The sequence below is a fragment of the Schistocerca cancellata genome, chromosome 12 (genome assembly GCF_023864275.1).
Source record: "Schistocerca cancellata isolate TAMUIC-IGC-003103 chromosome 12, iqSchCanc2.1, whole genome shotgun sequence".
Taxonomy (NCBI): domain Eukaryota; kingdom Metazoa; phylum Arthropoda; class Insecta; order Orthoptera; family Acrididae; genus Schistocerca; species Schistocerca cancellata.
Window position 1 is genome coordinate 9,118,263 of NC_064637.1, and position 17,695 is coordinate 9,135,957.

Consider the following 17,695-nt stretch of genomic DNA (forward strand, 5'->3'; position numbering starts at 1 on the left):
TAGTGTGTCCTTTGCAGTTAAGGTACCAAAAGTGAGGCAGGCGTAAAATATAAAACGGCTATCCTATATCACTTCTTTCTGCTTTCTCAAAAATATCAGAGGAGCTGATGAAAGTGAAAGTCACTATTTACCTAGCCAACAATGAACTTCAGAATTGCAGCCATCACGGTCTCTGTCCAAAACAGCACTCATAGACTATACGCAAGACACAATTAAAAGTTCGGAGAAAAATAAAAAGTTTCGTAGGAATCAATTGAAATAGGTTGAAGTCATGATCCGGGTCAGCGGTAGTCACGGCGATCCTTTATCTAGTGCTTATGCTTGCCAATGTGTCAGTTTCGCGTAGCCAGTAGCACGATTCTCTAACATAACCAATGAGACGCAAGAGGAGTGTCACTGTGTTTGTAGCGCCAAAACTGAAACCAGTGTCTCGTTTGCTGCTTTTCGGTGTATTAGCGAGTTCCGAGAGAAATATTATGCGATTATGGCAGCGAGTGCTATGAAGTGAACTGATTTAAATAATTCAGTTGTGCACGGCGACATCGTCCACTGGTGCATGACGCTCGGCAGAGGCACGAAAATGCATCAGATGCGGTGGTGAAGTGGCTTTTAAAGAGCCACGGACTTGTGTGGATGGAATCATCCGAAAGTGCACCAAAAGCTGCTACTCTCAGTAAATGGAGTGGATCGATGTTTCTTAATTCAATCACGGGAGAAGGTAGAGGTTCAATGTTTATTAATAATAGAATCGCTTGCTCGATGTATTAGTAAATATTGATCCTCCTACCTTCTCCCGTTATTTAATTAGAACACATTGGTCCACTTACAAGCAGAGGTCCATCAACTTTTTGAACCTATCTACACGGTGACGCAGGCACCACACTGCAGCCATTCACTCTCGTGGGCCCTAGTTTGCGAGTAACTGACGGATAAAACATTCCGAAATTAGTATGACAACAGTGCTAAAAAGAAGCTTGCATTACATCGTCCCTTTGTGTGGTATAATGGATAGGATAACAACTTCTCATCCTGTAGATTATTTTTTGCTTGGGATAAGGTTCAAATCAATTTGTTTATTTTTAAATCTTTATCGAAATTGCTTCGATCATTATTTTTATTCCATTAACTGGTTTAAATGCAATTTATTTCTATTCCTTTGTCAAATTATTTTAATAACAGTATGAAAGTTTTTATTTATTTCAGCCAGCCGGAGTGGCCGTGCGGTTCTAGGCGCTACAGTCTGGAACCGCGCGACCGGTACGGTCGCAGGTTCGAATCCTACCTCGGGCATGGGTGTGTGTGATGTCCTTAGGTTAGTTAGGTTTAATTAGTTTTAAGTTCGAGTCGACTGATAACCTAAGAAGTTAAGTCCCATAGTGCTCAGAGCCATTTGAACCATTTATTTCATTTTTTCTTTATACATTTATTTCATTTTTTCCTTTATATCGTTCTTTTTCCAATTGAAATTTTTGTACATATGAATTTAATTATATTTACCTACCATAATATTCAATTATTTGAAAATTTCGATCAGCTAAAAAAAAGATGGAATAATCTATTTATGTTTGTGCAGTAGTGTGAAAAATGTATTTTTGTTACCAGATGAGCAACTTTTTTGCACAATAATAGCCATACATTACCATGTAGGTATTTCAAGAAGTTGATCAAACCTCTCCTTGTTAGCTTGCTCACGCAGGTCGATTGGGGACTACTGAAGAACGGGATACAACCCGTCCGCTTTGGCCAATGACGTCATAGTTTGCCAGAGATAATTTGTTACACAGATTTAACAGCTGAGAGGAGTGTTCATAAACGCAGGAAAAAAACGGATGGCAGCCAGTAATATTTCGACCATAATGTTGTTTGAGTCCTAATACTTCTGTAAAAAATAAAGGAAAGAAAAGGGATAGAAGTAGCTGTAGCGTAGAATACCTCACCTGACATATATATGAATTGTATCTCGAACTGCAGTCAAGCTGTGTAGGTTAACTGCAGTACGGGACACAGATGTCATGTACGTGGATTTCTTCGGTTTAGTTTGTATTAGTATCCTACTGTTCAGCTGAACTGCATAAGTCAACTGAAATACGGGATACAAATTTTACAGGCGTTGTTTCTTTCGCTTTCGCTACCACTAATAGTCTGTTCTTACGTAGTTAATATTAATAGCGAAGGCGGAAAATAGGAAAGAATAAGATACTACTGCTAACGAAAACGAGGAAATCGACGTACGTTACATTGGCAACCTGTACCTCACTTCAACTACGCAAAGGCGGAAGAAGACGACACACACGGGATACCAATTTTACTTGTGTCGGTCTTTTCGCCTTTAGTAGTGCAGATTTTCTGGCTGACCAATAACCTTCTGTACATTCGTACAAGCCCCAGTCGATGAAGATCTGAATTCAATATTATGATTGACAACAAGATGCTGAAAACCCCTGTTCCCCCTGTATGTAGAAAAACCATCAGAAATGAATACGGAATCCTCTGCAACATGATCTTCAATTAATTTCACCAAAACTTTCTTCGTTCGATTAGGAACTACTTTAAAAACTACATCGTCATATTCTGGACCTGAAATTACAGCCCCCCAAATCCATAATCCTACCGCAGGTTCCCTCCTGTTGTACTTCGTTTATATATTATACAAAACGAGCACCAGTCTACAACGGTATGCCCAGATACACGACATTCATGCACACGCAGCCACACAGGATACCTCAAACACCATCAGTATGTATTTTTTTTATATCCTTCAAGGCCAGGTTAGATTGCTCAAACCATGTTCCTCGTCTGATTGAGTGCCATAGCCGGTCCTTGCTACATCTCCATACGAGCAAATCGTGAGTACGACGAGCAGACACACTTATCAGGCGCATATGTTCGCCGCACTCACGACATGGAACGTAATCAGCAAGAAGACCAGACATTTGCAAAAATCGAATGGTTTCCATCATGTCTACACCCAAAGGCTCCTTTAAATCATCTATATTCATGGGAATAGATAAATCCGTACCTACAAACGAAAATGAAAAACTAAAAATTTTTCTAAATTAAAAAACTATTCGTCCAAATTATCTCAAACTTACTAAGAATGAAATTAAGTACCGACTGAATTGGAAAGAACAAATTATTTAAATCAACGCACACGAAAAAAATCTTATGCAAGTCTAGCGCTGTCTTTTAAAGCCACATTCTTTTTTTTCAATGTACAATGATGGCGCTTATCCACAGCAGACAACCTATTTATTATCTATGGCTCGAAAGTAAACACATAATATCTATGAGTAATCTATGACATCATTGGTCAAAGTCGAAAGGTTGTATCCCGTTCTTCAGTAGACATTACCATGTAGATACACTACTGCCCATTAAAATTGCTACACCACGAAGATGACGTGCTAAGGACGCGAAATTTAACCGAAAGGAAGAAGATGCTGTGATATGCGAATGATTAGCTTTTCAGAGCATTCACACAAGGTTGGCGCCGGTGGCGACACCTACAACGTGCTGACATGAGCAAAGTTTCCAGCCGATTTCTCATACAGAAACAGCAGTTGATCGGCGTTGCCTGGTGAAACGTTGTTATGATGCCTCGTGTAAGGAGAAGAAATGCGTACCATCACGTTTCCGACTTTGATAAAGGTCGGATTGTAGCCTGTCGCGATTGCGGTTTATCGTATCGTGACATTGCAGCTCAGGTTGGTCGGGATCCAATGACTGTTAGCAGAATATGGAATCGGTGGATTCAGAAGGGTAATACGGAACGCCGTACTGGATCCCAACGGCCTCGTATCACTAGCAGTCGAGATGACAGGCATCTTATCCACACGGCTGTAACGGATCGTGCAGCCACGTCTCCATCCCTGAGTCAACAGATGGGGACGTTTGCATGACAACAACCATCTGCACGAACAGTTCGACGATGTTTGCAGCAGCATGGACTATCAGCTCGGAGACCATGGCTGCGGTTACCCTTGACGGTGCATCACAGACAGGAGCGCCTGCGATGGTGCACTCAACGACGAACCGGGGTGCACGAATGGCAAAACGTCATTTTTTCGGATGAATCCAGGTTCTGTTTACAGCATCATGATGGTCGCATCCGTGTTTGACGACATCACGGTGAACGCACATTGGAAGCGTGTATTCGTCATCGCCATACTGGCGTATCACCCGGCGTGATGGTACGGGGTGCCATTGGTTGCACGTCTCGGTCACCTCTTGTTCGCACTGACGGCACTTAGAACAGTGGACGCTACATTTCAGATGTGTTACGACCCGTGATTCTACGCTTCATTCGATCCCTGCGAAACCCTACATTTCAGCAGGATAATGCACGACCGCATGTTTCAGGTCCTGTACGGGCCTTTCTGGATACAGAAAATGTTCTACTGCTGCCCTGGCCAGCACATTCTCCAGATCTCTCACAAACTGAAAATATCTGGTCAATGGTGGCCGAGCAACTGGCTCGTCACAATACGCCAGTCACTACTCTTAATGAACTGTGGTATCTTGTTGAAGCTGCATGGGCAGCTGTACCTGTACACGCCATCCAAGCTCTGTCTGACTCAATGCCCAGGCGTATCGAGACCTTTACTACGGCCAGAGGTGGTTGTTCTGGGTACTGATTTCTCAGGATCTATGCACCCAAATTGCATGAAAATGTAATCACATTTCAATTCAAGTATAATATATTTGTCCAAAGAATACCTGTTTACACTACTGGCCATAAAAATTGCTACACCAGAAGAAATGCAGATGATAGATTCAAAACGTCGATCACACTTCTCCTTGTTAGCGTGCTCACACAAGTCGATTCCGTAGCAACACAGAGCAGAAAAATATTTCACTGCTTTTTTGGATAAATCATGGGTTTCGACGATATCCTTGTTTTGCAGATAGTAGTACAGCTTAAATAGCTGCGACTCAAACGAGGGTCAATTAAATTTACAATCCTCGTTCACAGGACTGTTTCACCCTCTCTTCTGAATGTATTACTTCGAGACACGTCGCCCACCTGCGTAGCACAAACAGCTCCACGACTTCATTGGTTATCATGCCTCACGGCAGGCGCTGGCAACATTCCTTCACGAAAAACGTAAGTACGCCATTGGCCCTATTCTAGACTTTTACCATTTAGATTTGTCTAAACTCTAAAGCCTTCCATACCGTCTGCCATGAAATACTCCTTGATAAGGTGGAAGCAACAGGTTTCAGAGGAAGAGCTAAAATGTGGTTTCAGTCATATCTCAAAAACAGATCTCTGATTGTAGTGCTCACCACTGTTAATTGGAATAGAAAAACAAGGTTAGTTTCAAAAGCAAAGCAAAAGAAGTTCCCCGAGGTGTGCCGCAGGGCAGCATCTTAGGGCCACTAGTTCTCATATCCTCTTCAGTCCCTAGGTATCATAAATGATACCTCCAGGCATTATTTTTTTCTGGGACGCGTACGCAGCAGAATCTTTTTCGGCATGTGGTATCATACACAATAGACACCGCGTTTGCCGCAGCTCGCTTGTTCGTGCTTCTGCCAAGCGCCACTAGGTGACAGCACAGATTGCAAAATACTGATTCTGGAACTGCACAGCATGTCTCGGCGAAATAAAGTTAAAGACATAAATTTTATCAATTACATGTGCTTTCACGTGCTTTAACAACTTAGGAAACCTCTACAGACAATACTCACTCAATAGTCAACTATAAATTAACATTTTACAAGATTTATAAAAGTTAATGTTTTGGGTATCTTATACTATACCCTGGGACTCAATGTCGATTTTGTTCACGTCAGTGGAAGTGACGTTATATTTATTTTCCGCTTGATTCTCAGGCTTGACTGATGAAGAGATCACTGAGTTGGCCAACAGAATTGATCCAGATGAGTCTGACGTAGAGTCTGATGATGAAGATGACGCTTTGATACAAAGACATCGAGGTGACGAAAGTTCATCAGATGAAGAATCTGTACCTCTTGCTAAAATCCGAGAAAGAAGCGAGTTTTGGAGGCATGCAGATGTGTTAGGATGATTGTGTTATTAAAGAAATTACGGTCTCTTACTAGATGGTTTACTTTAAAAAAACTAATTTGCCTTTTTTTTTAGTTTTCAGGTGCTTAGCACTTCCAAAAACCTCCGATGCAACATTGCTGCCAGCATATCAGTAGCCACACATGAACTCAAGAAACCATTTGAATACTTTTGCAAATACTTTCATGGTTCATTTTTAAGGATATGGCTCAATTCACAAATTATAGGCATGTCAGTAAAACAGGAAAATCACTAAAATGTACTGTAGAAGAAATGGACAAGTTTTTGGGAGTGAGCATTGTTGCAGCATCTAAGAATGTGCTGGGAGAGGAAAAGTAGGTACCCACTAGTTGCAGACAATGTTTCAAGAGACAGATTTTACCTACTGAGGAACAATATAAAATTAGTTGACGACAATGTTGTTAGTGAACAGGAAAACATTACCACTTTTGGAAAATAAAACCAATATTGGAGACTGTTAGAAAGGGATGTTTAGAAAACCATCGGTCAATGGAAATATCTATCGATGAGCAGATGATTCCGTTTCATGGGCAAGTGAAAATGAAGCAGTATGTAAAGCGAAAACCTAACCCAGAAGGTTTGAAGAATTTTGTCATGGCACACCCTCATGGCATACCCCTTGATTTCTGTATGTATGAAGGAAAAGGGAAAGAAATTCAGTCTGAAAAAGTGCCCCCTCCAGAGAAATTAGATGTAGGAGGCAGAGTAGTGGTGAAACTTAGTGATACATTGACAGAGAAGTCATCAATTTATGTTGACAGATATTTTACTTCTGTCCCCATCTCAACAAGTTACTAAGAGACAGGAACATTACTGCCACTGGCACAATAATACTGAGTCGCATCCCCAGACGTATACAGTTTGAGGAAGACACAACAATGAGAAAAACAAGAGGCAGCCATGATCAGGTGGTAAGGAATGACGGGAACCTAGCAATTATCAAATGGTTTGACAACTGAGTGATTTATTTGGCTTCAACAGAACCAGGTGTTGAGCCAACTGAAAAATGCACTTGGTGGTCTAAAAAAGAGAAAAAGTACATTGAAGTTCCTCGCCCATGTGTAGTTAAGGCATACAATACTTACATGGGAGGTGTTGACCAGTTAGATAGGATGGTGGGAAAGTATGGCATGAGAGCCCGGACCCACAAATGGACCATCAGAGTGATTCATCACTTTATTGATTTTGCAATTGCTGCTGCATAGTTGGAATACAGAGAGACTGCAATGCAGAATGGTATTGCAAAGAAACATACAGTGCCATACTATATCAGTTCAAGCTTGATATTGCAGAAAATTTGGTGGATTTTCACCAACGGTCAAGTTTACTGATCAAACCTGTGGAGCAAGAACTAGACTCCGAAGATGAAGGAAAAGACCATGACGTCCCATCCCACTACCACCAATGGAAAAAAAGAAAAGCAAGCCAGCTTCATTTGCCTGAAATGATGAATCATGTTCAGAAGAACAGGTCAAAATACTGGGGAGGTCTTACTTTTGTACAATGTGAGCAGTGCAAAATGTTCCCTTGCTTCATTGCTGAGAAGAACTGTTTTAACAAATTCCACAAAAACTAAAATAAATTTAGTGTAAGTGTTGTTAATTTATTGGTACTTGTGATAATACCAAAAGAGGGACAATAATTTGACAATTTTGCTATGGTAATTTCGTTTATATATTTTTAATTGTTTACATAATATAGTTAAAAATTTGATACCAAATTTCTGTTTTCACCTGTCATGGTATCTACAGAAAATATGAACAATGTGTGTAATATTCCTGACTGGAATTTTTTTGGAATAAATCAAAATGAAAGTGCATAGTTCTGTGTATAAATGCCCTGCTCGAGTCCCAAGGTATCATACGTGATACCATCTATAAAAAATTGTGAATGGTTAAAAACTTTTTTTGAGGTCATTCATAGTTAACTAGCATTAACAGATTGCAGTTAACACAAATTTAGCTCACTTGAAATTTTAATATATGCTCGGGACTTACAGCTACAATATGATACAGCCAAAATTGTATTACATGCAGATGACGAGTTTTTGAAGTCACTCTATTTTAGACTCATCACATTCCACTACTGATGAAGCAGTAAAAAAGTATTTAGACTCGGTTTAGTGCAAATAAACTTACAATGAATGCAATGCAAACAAATTGCACTCAGGATGGAGACATTAATCTATTACTGGATGACAGACTAACAGAGAGAGTGCAGTTTGCAGAACTTGTAGGGATTCTATAGATGAGGCTATAAATTGGAAACATAATGTAAGATTTCTTCTACACAGACTTAACTCAGCCTGATTTCCACTGAGTGTTGTCGCAAGTGTTTCCACTTTAGAAGGCATCAGAATGGCAGACTTGGAATATTTTCATTCCGTTGCCTCATATGGAATAGCATTCTCGGCAAACTCAGAATCTGATTAAAAAGAAATTTTATCTTACAAAAATGAGTTGTTCGAATAATTACCCACAGCCGTACAAACCTATCTACAGAGCTTTTCAAGACATTAGGAATACTTACGCTGTCATCACTCTATATATTTAAAAGTGTACTCTTAACCAAAGCAAATCTAAGCACTGTCCACACAAATGCCGACTATAACAACTCTAACATATGGAATAGGAATAATCTACACACCGAACAAATATAAACAGCAGAAACTCGGAATCATAAGCTCTACAATGCATTAAAGACTTAACGGATGATATAAATTTTAACTTGAAACTTTGAAAATTTTTAACTCATAAATGATGCGACTCAGTATATGAATACCTCTCATATCAAGGAAATGATTTTATAAACTTATCTCCAATATAATACAGTTCTCTGATAAGTCCTGTGAGTAGCTTGTATCTTTGTATGTTTCAGTTTATACTATAGTATTTTACTACCTTTATTACTCTTTATTCTATATGTAGTTATGACTGGGAAACAAACTATTATATACCATTCACATGCAAAGAAACTATAAATTTACTGGTAAATGTTGTAAGCAGTTAAGATTTCGTACATTCCATATTTTTAATTTCTATGTATGGCAAGTCCAGTACCGTTTGTACGGTGGCTTTGATGCTAAATAAATAAATAAATCTCGTCGTCTAGCTGTATACACTGCACGAACACATTGCCGTAGTAAGGTCCGATAGTTCGCGAATTCGAAGCAAAAACTAAACAATACGAGGATTGAGTTAAACGTGTAAGGGAAATAAGCACAGAACTTACCGCGCTCCGCTTGCTTACGATGCGCGCAACATGTACTACACACCTACACACACCGTCTCGAAATCGATACTGTGAGACGCTGTCCCGAATAGCGCCGAAGAGAGCCGAAGGGTAGCGGTCTAGCATCGATCGCGTAGCAGACGGAACGACGTGATCCTGGGTTTCCACGCTACATTCTAGATAATACGAAACTGAAATAGAAAGCACTGTTTATGGCTGGCTTTATATTGTTCCAGCCTGCTTTATCACAACTTTATTTTGCCCACTGTCCATTTTCTCACAAACTTGAGTCATTGTTGCAGTACGTAGGGATGTGGAAAATCCTCGGGGCACGCTTTGCAGCTGGTGGCGTTCGGCTGGCTGGCGAGCAGTGTCAGAGGATCGTGAGAAACCTGGGCAACAATGCGCGAAATAAATTTAACAATAATGTTAAAATAATGTTAATGTTAAACTGAGTTCATTCTGTCGAAGCAGATAAATTTTCATTCAGATTGCTAACAAAACGCTCCATTCAAACACAATTAATTGTTAATTTTAATAACAATACCAGTAATAATAATGATAAAGGACGAAACAAGGTTCACTCTGTCGAACTTGAACTGTTTTCATTGAGGTTTATAACAAACCGCTCCTCTCTCTCCTCTATAATGCAGTCTAATTTCCACATTTGAGTTTCCACTTTTTCTACGACATGGAGGACGCACTCGTTCCAATCCTCTGCAGTCACTGTTCTTACTGCTTCTTCTAGCAGTACTTTAACTTCCGGCATTTTGTCTGTTTTGTTTTTCGCTGCAACATAGTCTTTGATTCTGGCTCACACTAACTCGATGGCGTTTAATTCACAGTGGTACGGAGGAATTCTGAGAACAGTTTTCCCTGCATTCTTCGTCATTTCATCTATTGCGTATTCCTTGTGCGCTGTTCTGTGATTTTTAACTATATCTAAAAGTTCTTTCTTCAACATACCGTCTTCGAAATCGATGTTTTTAGATTTTAGCCACTTTGATATTTCGTGCTTATTGGAATTCGCATTGGTAACTTTTTCTTTTCTCCGAGAATGGTACAGCGCGTCATCAAGAACAATAACTGCATTTTCCTGAAGCCGATGAAGAACGCAGAACATCTTGAAACCACTTCTCGAAGGTTTCGGCGCACATCTCATCATAATCTCCACTTTTCTTGGATTCGAAAGTCTAAAAACATCCTTCAACGAACCCTGCTTTGCAGTCAATGTGTGCAATAATCAGACGTTTCCCTTTCCTGGTGGGCCCTTGCTTCCGGTGGATAATACGGACAGAAACGCTTGTTTTGAGGAATTTATCATGTCATCTACCCAGACGTAACTTTGGGTATGTCCTGCTTTCACCCACGTCTCGTCCAAATAGTAAATGGGTCTGCCTTCATCTCTCAACCGTTTAATGGTGCAAGATAACGCCGCCCCCATAAAATGTCATCCCTGTCTATTAGCTTGCTATCGCGCCCACGCCGGACATATTTGAAATTCAATTCTCTCAATAACTTATAAAATGTAGTTCTCCGAAAATGGCCCAGATCTGCATCTTCGTTCACAACTGTAAGCACTTTGTCAATTGTTGGCAATTCGTTACGAAAAAAAAATTCTTATACTTTCCTTCGTATCGTATTCACATCGAAGTCATCAACACTTTCAGAAAGAATCTGTCGTAATTTTCCTTTCTTGGGAGACTTCAAAGAATGTGTGGCCTTGGACGTTCTTCAGTGTATCGTGTGATAAGAGAGTACAACACCTGTAGCTGCAGCTGATTTCGAAACAATGTCACTCATCGACTGCTCTGGATCTAACAGTTCCGTTTTATACACATTAAGCACCATGTGCTTCTCAGAAGAACTTAATGATTTCTTCTTTGATCGCTTCTTTAGTGGACTCAGAACTGACACGTTGACCTCGCTCGCTGAATCCGTGGATGACATAATGAGGACAGCCGTATGTGATGCTAATGAAATAAGTGAATATATAAAATAAGAAACCATGCGATGTTATTGGATGCGCACATAAACAGTGAATGCTCAGCGTGACTGCAAACACATATACTTACTCTAATAATCAACAACTAGTATTTCAAGCGTCTCTGCAGATGAACTTCAGATATCCTGAAATCGCCGCTGTACAACACCCACTGACGAGCTCACACCTGCAACTGAGGCGGCCACACTGACTGAGCGCCGCGCCTGCGAACCGCACAGTGCATCGCTCGTAAAGGACAAACGGTTGCACCCATCGCATTCGAACGAACTACAAAATTAAATTCAAACCTTTCTGAAACCTTTCTCCCTTACACCCCCACAAAAAAATTTAAAGGGAAAAAGTTTGTCGCTTACTATATTTCGGATGATGATTTGGTAAAAGTTCTGCATCAGACGTGAGATTTTAATTTATTACTTCACTATTACTGACTCTATTGGGCAGAAAATTTGCAGACGTCATCAACATATAGTACTGAAGGCAATTATAAAATTATTTTGCTGTGCGACACACAGTTTAAGAGATATGGCGTGATAAATATAGAGTAACGCGAAAAAACAACTTTTCGTGTAAGGCTTAAATATGTCTCTTTTTCAGTGACAATAAATTTCAATGTAATGTAAAAAAAGGTATCGGAAGGTAGTTCTCGGATGACTGTATCATGTTCAGGTGCCAAATTATAAGAAACACGACTTTCATTTTTTAATTTCTGACACCCCTGCCTTGTACACCCCTCGACGGCAGCGCCTTGCCGTGTTTACAGTACGTCTCTTGTTTCGGTGAATGGAGTATAGCTGTAGAGATCTCGTTGATTAATCGTAACCGTTCAGATTCGAATCTGTCCTGTTGCTTCAGGGCTACAGGAGCCTGACATGTGCTATATTTACTGACTTGCTTCGGTATTTTTTCTCGTTCGTTCAGAACGGAAAGACCGTCGCCAATTTTTGTGGCGGCTGGATGCTGAGAACAACTGGCAGTCATTTGGCACACGCAGCGTACGTGCTTGCACACTCGAATCCACACGTCAGCAAGAATACCTACGGATGCAAATTCTAGTGTCCGATTCCACCCGTCAGCCTTGAGCAATGACGTCATACCTAACGCAAAGTTGCTGCTTAAGCTACCTTCACACCGAAAACCAACTCCAACAAACAAAATCGTACAAGTTTGCCAAACTTACAACAGTTGTAACTGATGTGAGTTTGACAACCTTACAACTGTTGACAACAATCTGAAACCCTTGTAAACACACAGTCGGCGTGTTTACTTTTTGTTAAAGAAAAGCATTGGAAATTGATTCTGACTGAAGATTATCCATTTGTTACGGTGCGAGATGATGCGTTTGCTCTTTCAGAGTACATGATGAAACCATATGCAGGATTGCAAGAGAAAGGCAGCCATGAAAGACTGTTTAATTACCGAAAATCTCGCGCTAGAAGAATTGTGGATAATTTTTTGGGATATTGTCTTAGAACAACTATGCACTTAAGTCCTGAAAAAGCAACATCAGTGACTTCTGCAACAGCGTCTTTGCACAGTTTTCTTAGAAGAAAAAGAAAGTTTACTCACCACACGGCAGTTTTGATCTGGAAGATCCACTAACAGGCAGGGTTCCGGATGGCAGATGGAGGATGTCTCCGCAAAATAAATGTCTTCAGAGAAATGGAGGCAACGCAGTAACAACCGCAATGAACATAAGGGATGAATTTGCAAACTACTTTGCATCAGGTGTTGGTAAAGTGAAATAGCAACAGAAATATGAATAAATAAATATCGAGAGAAAAGACAAATGTAATTAAAGACTTAGAGAGGTACTCAAAGTACCCTCCGCCACACACCGTCAGGTGGCTTGCGGAATATGAATGTAGACGTAGACTTCTGAACAAAACCCTTATAGCTTCAGTTATTAACAATGTAAGCCATTAATTTGCAAACTTCTTTGTACCACATGTTGACAAAAGATATGACAAGAGAAATAAATAAATTTCCACTGAAAATACAGTTGTAATTACAAAATTTCCGACCAAGAGTCTTACAGGTTCAGTTACGCTAGTGAATGACATTTTACTTACGCTTGTAAATATTTCTCGCTCTGGCTTGTTCACACTTTCCAAACACTTTATATGCTAGTAAAATACCCATTTCGGAACGTAGATCTCAGTTTTCCCAGACCCACTTTTAGTTTTGATCGTTTGACAATGCTCACGATTGTACTGTTTTTGCCCGCATCTCGTGGCCGTGCGGTAGCGTTCTCGCTTCCCACGCCCGGGTTCCCGGGTTCGATTCCCGGCGGGGTCAGGGATTTTCTCTGCCTCGTGATGGCTGGGTGTTGTGTGATGTCCTTAGGTTAGTTAGGTTTAAGTAGTTCTAAGTTCTAGGGGACTGATGACCATAGATGTTAAGTCCCATAGTGCTCAGAGCCATTTGAACCATTTTTTGTACTGTGTTTTCATATTTGTCCATTTCCGTTCACATTCCACAAGCGGTACACCAGTTTTATCCGAGACTTCATTCAACAAATCTTTCCTTTTATATGTCTTCATATACATAATCAGAAGGATTCTACAGAGGTGTCTTCATTTAAATTTCTAACAAAAACTGATTTGGTGGATCTGTTGACGGCTCGTGAGTTGCCACTGTCGAAAGAAACACAGCAGACGAAGAAAGAAAAACAGCAGACGACACGGCAAATGCGAATGCGCAAGTGAGACAACTCTGCCGTGTTTTTGAAAACCGACCATAAATTACACACTCGAGACAAAATTTCCCTCAACTAGTTGTTCAGATTCGAGACTTCAAACAACTGTTGACAACAGTTGAAAACTAAGTGAAACTTCGAGTTGAGAACAGTTGACAATTGAGTTTGTTGGAGTTGGTTTTCAGTGTGGAAGTTAGGTTCATTGAGGTTAGAGTTGTTCTGCGCACGTACGTCACGCATACTCCTACAACCAATGAACATTCAGAAGTGTTCTGAGCACTCTGCTGTGAATGCCGTAGCTAACGCGAGCATTAAACATGATCATAACGAGATGTTTAGTGAATTTCTATTCCATTGTTTTTGTCTTCATTAACCCTTTATTCACCTGACCAGAAGTTTCGTTCCTCCTGCCACCGAACTTCACTAATTCCCACTATATCTAACTTTAACCTATCCATTTCCCTTTTTAAATTTTCTAACCTACCTGCCCGATTAAGGGATCTGACATTCCACACTCCGATCCGTAGAACGCCAGTTTTCTTTCTCCTGATAACAATATCCTCTTGAGTAGTCCCTGCCCAGAGATCCGAATGGGGGACTATTTTACATCCGGAATATTTTACCCAAGAGGATGCCATCATCATTTAACCATACAGTAAAGCTGCATGCCCTCAGGAATGGCTGTAGTTTCCCCTTGCTTTCAGCCGTTCGCAGTACCAGCGCAGCAAGGCCGTTTTGGTTAATGTTACAAGGACAGATCAGTCAATCATTCAGACTGTTGCCCCTGCAACTACTGAAAAGACTGCTGCCCCTCTTCAGGAACCACACGTTTGTCTGGCCTCTCTGCGTTGTGGTTGCACGTACGGTACGGCTATCTGTATCGCTGAGGCACGCAAGCCTCCCCACCAACGGCAAGGTCCATGGTCGATGGGCTGATGTTCACACATATATACACTCCTGAAAATTGAAATAAGAACACCGTGAATTCATTGTCCCAGGAAGGGGAAACTTTATTGACACATTCCTGGGGTCAGATACATCACATGATCACACTGACAGAACCACAGGCACATAGACACAGGCAACAGAGCATGCACAATGTCGGCACTAGTACAGTGTATATCCACCTTTCGCAGCAATGCAGGCTGCTATTCTCCCATGGAGACGATCGTAGAGTTGCTGGATGTAGTCCTGTGGAACGGCTTGCCGTGCCATTTCCACCTGGCGCCTCAGTTGGACCAGCGTTCGTGCTGGACGTGCAGACCGCGTGAGACGACGCTTCATCCAGTCCCAAACATGCTCAATGGCGGACAGATCCGGAGATCTTGCTGGCCAGGGTAGTTGACTTACACCTTCTAGAGCACGTTGGGTGGCACGGGATACATGCGGACGTGCATTGTCCTGTTGGAACAGCAAGTTCCCTTGCCGGTCTAGTAATGGTAGAACGATGGGTTCGATGACGGTTTGGATGTACCGTGCACTATTCAGTGTCCCCTCGACGATCACCAGTGGTGTACGGCCAGTGTAGGAGATCGCTCCCCACACCATGATGCCGGGTGTTGGCCCTGTGTGCCTCGGTCGTACGCAGTCCTGATTGTGGCGCTCACCTGCACGGCGCCAAACACGCATACGGCCATCATTGGCACCAAGGCAGAAGCGACTCTCATCGCTGAAGACGACACGTCTCCATTCGTCCCTCCATTCACGCCTGTCGCGACACCACTGGAGGCGGGCTGCACCATGTTGGGGCGTGAGCGGAAGACGGCCTAACGGTGTGCGGGATCGTAGCCCAGCTTCATGGAGACGGTTGCGAATGGTCCTCGCCGATACCCCAGGAGCAACAGTGTCCCTAATTTGCTGGGAAGTGGCGGTGCGGTCCCCTACGGCACTGCGTAGGATCCTACGGTCTTGGCGTGCATCCGTGCGTCGCTGCGGTCCGGTCCCAGGTCGACGGGCACGTGCACCTTCCGCCGACCACTGGCGACAACATCGATGTACTGTGGAGACCTCACGCCCCACGTGTTGAGCAATTCGGCGGTACGTCCACCCGGCCTCCCGCATGCCCACTATACGCCCTCGCTCAAAGTCCGTCAACTGCACATACGGTTCACGTCCACGCTGTCGCGGCATGCTACCAGTGTTAAAGACTGCGATGGAGCTCCGTATGCCACGGCAAACTGGCTGACACTGACGGCGGCGGTGCACAAATGCTGCGCAGCTAGCGCCATTCGACGGCCAACACCGCGGTTCCTGGTGTGTCCGCTGTGCCGTGCGTGTGATCATTGCTTGTACAGCCCTCTCGCAGTGTCCGGAGCAAGTATGGTGGGTGTGACACACCGGTGTCAATGTGTTCTTTTTTCCATTTCCAGGAGTGTATTTATGTATTGTTTTGTTCGTAACAGCGCGGAGTGCCTGTGCTGTTGTGCCATGTCTCGAATTGCGCGGTCCCTCCCGCCTGAGGTTCGAGTCCTCCCACGGACGTGTGTGTGTGTGTGTGTGTGTGTTTGTTTGTTTGTTTTGTTCTTATCATAAGTTAGATTAATGTAAATCTAGCGACTGATGTCCTCGGCTGTTTGGTCCCTTAGGAATTCACACTTTTTTGTACTTATTTATTTCCGTTATCTTCATTTTGGTCCGATATAATTAGCGGCTAACAAATAAGTAAATAGTTGTGTGAATTTTGATTACAGTTTTATCGTACGCTGAAGTTCTATGTTTACTCATATTATTCGCTACTTTCAAAGACTGTCTCATGTAGCGTCCTTGCCTCGGATATAACGTCATTGCTAAAAGCCGACACCAGAATTTATCCCAAGTTCTGCATCGGGGCATATCAGTTAACGGGTGCATCTCACTCGATTGTCTTTGACGAAATAAACTGTCACGACTTCTGACAAGGAACCCCCTCGAGTGCGAGGTCGCAAAAGGCCGATGATGTTGACGGCATTCGACGCCCCACATATCGCCCGCCACACGACCGCAGGACTGGAGGTATCTATGCTAGGGTGAGCACAGCACGGGGCACTGCTTAGTGGAGGAGGACCTCAACACAGAGCCACAACGCTAGTCGTTTTGATACAAACGGAGCAAACACTGCGTCATATCTACATTTAGTCAGAATGGGACCCAAGGAATTTCACAGAGTTAGAAAGAAGTGACTGTTGAAATATTAGAGTTTCTGAATGACGAGTCAGTGGAAATGTGTGGTGCCAAATACGATCGAGCGTGCAGACAGTGCACACTGGTGAGATTGATACTGAAACAGGTGTCGAGCGACGAGTTCATTGTCCTTGTCGGGCAGTGTGGTATGCGTACTGTAAGACCTTCGGTACACACACCGTCAGATTATTTGACTTGACGCTCTAACGAAGTAGGCGAGTGTCAGCAATATGTCTCGTGGTGTTATCGTGGCGTGTTTATCTTCTGCCGTTACGTCAGACGATAGAAATGCCACTTGCACGCTTAGAGTAGCAGATTGACGGTGACCAGCTTTATACAGAACTTGATTAATTTTCACACACATTTATTAAAATAATAACAAGCATAAAATTACTTAGCTTGGTTCTGGATGCTGTTTACAATTGACAATCTGAAGTTCCTTTGGTCTCGGTATGTTAATCTTATTCTCACATATCTCTGATACTTGACAAAGTGTCTATTCATTTATCTTCGTAGCTATGTACAGAAATATAATAATCTTATTAGGCGCAGA

General features: G+C 42.1%; 1 protein-coding gene across 1 annotated transcript in view; it reads right to left on the reverse strand.

Annotated features, from left to right (window-relative positions):
• The window catches only part of LOC126109887 (uncharacterized), a 142,741-nt gene extending 133,413 nt beyond the window's left edge, over positions 1-9,328 (reverse strand). Inside the window, exon 1 of the mRNA XM_049914975.1 lies at positions 9,284-9,328. The gene's annotated coding sequence lies outside the window, so the exon portion shown is untranslated. The remainder of the gene's footprint in view (positions 1-9,283) is intronic.
• Between the last annotated feature and the right edge of the window lie 8,367 nt (positions 9,329-17,695).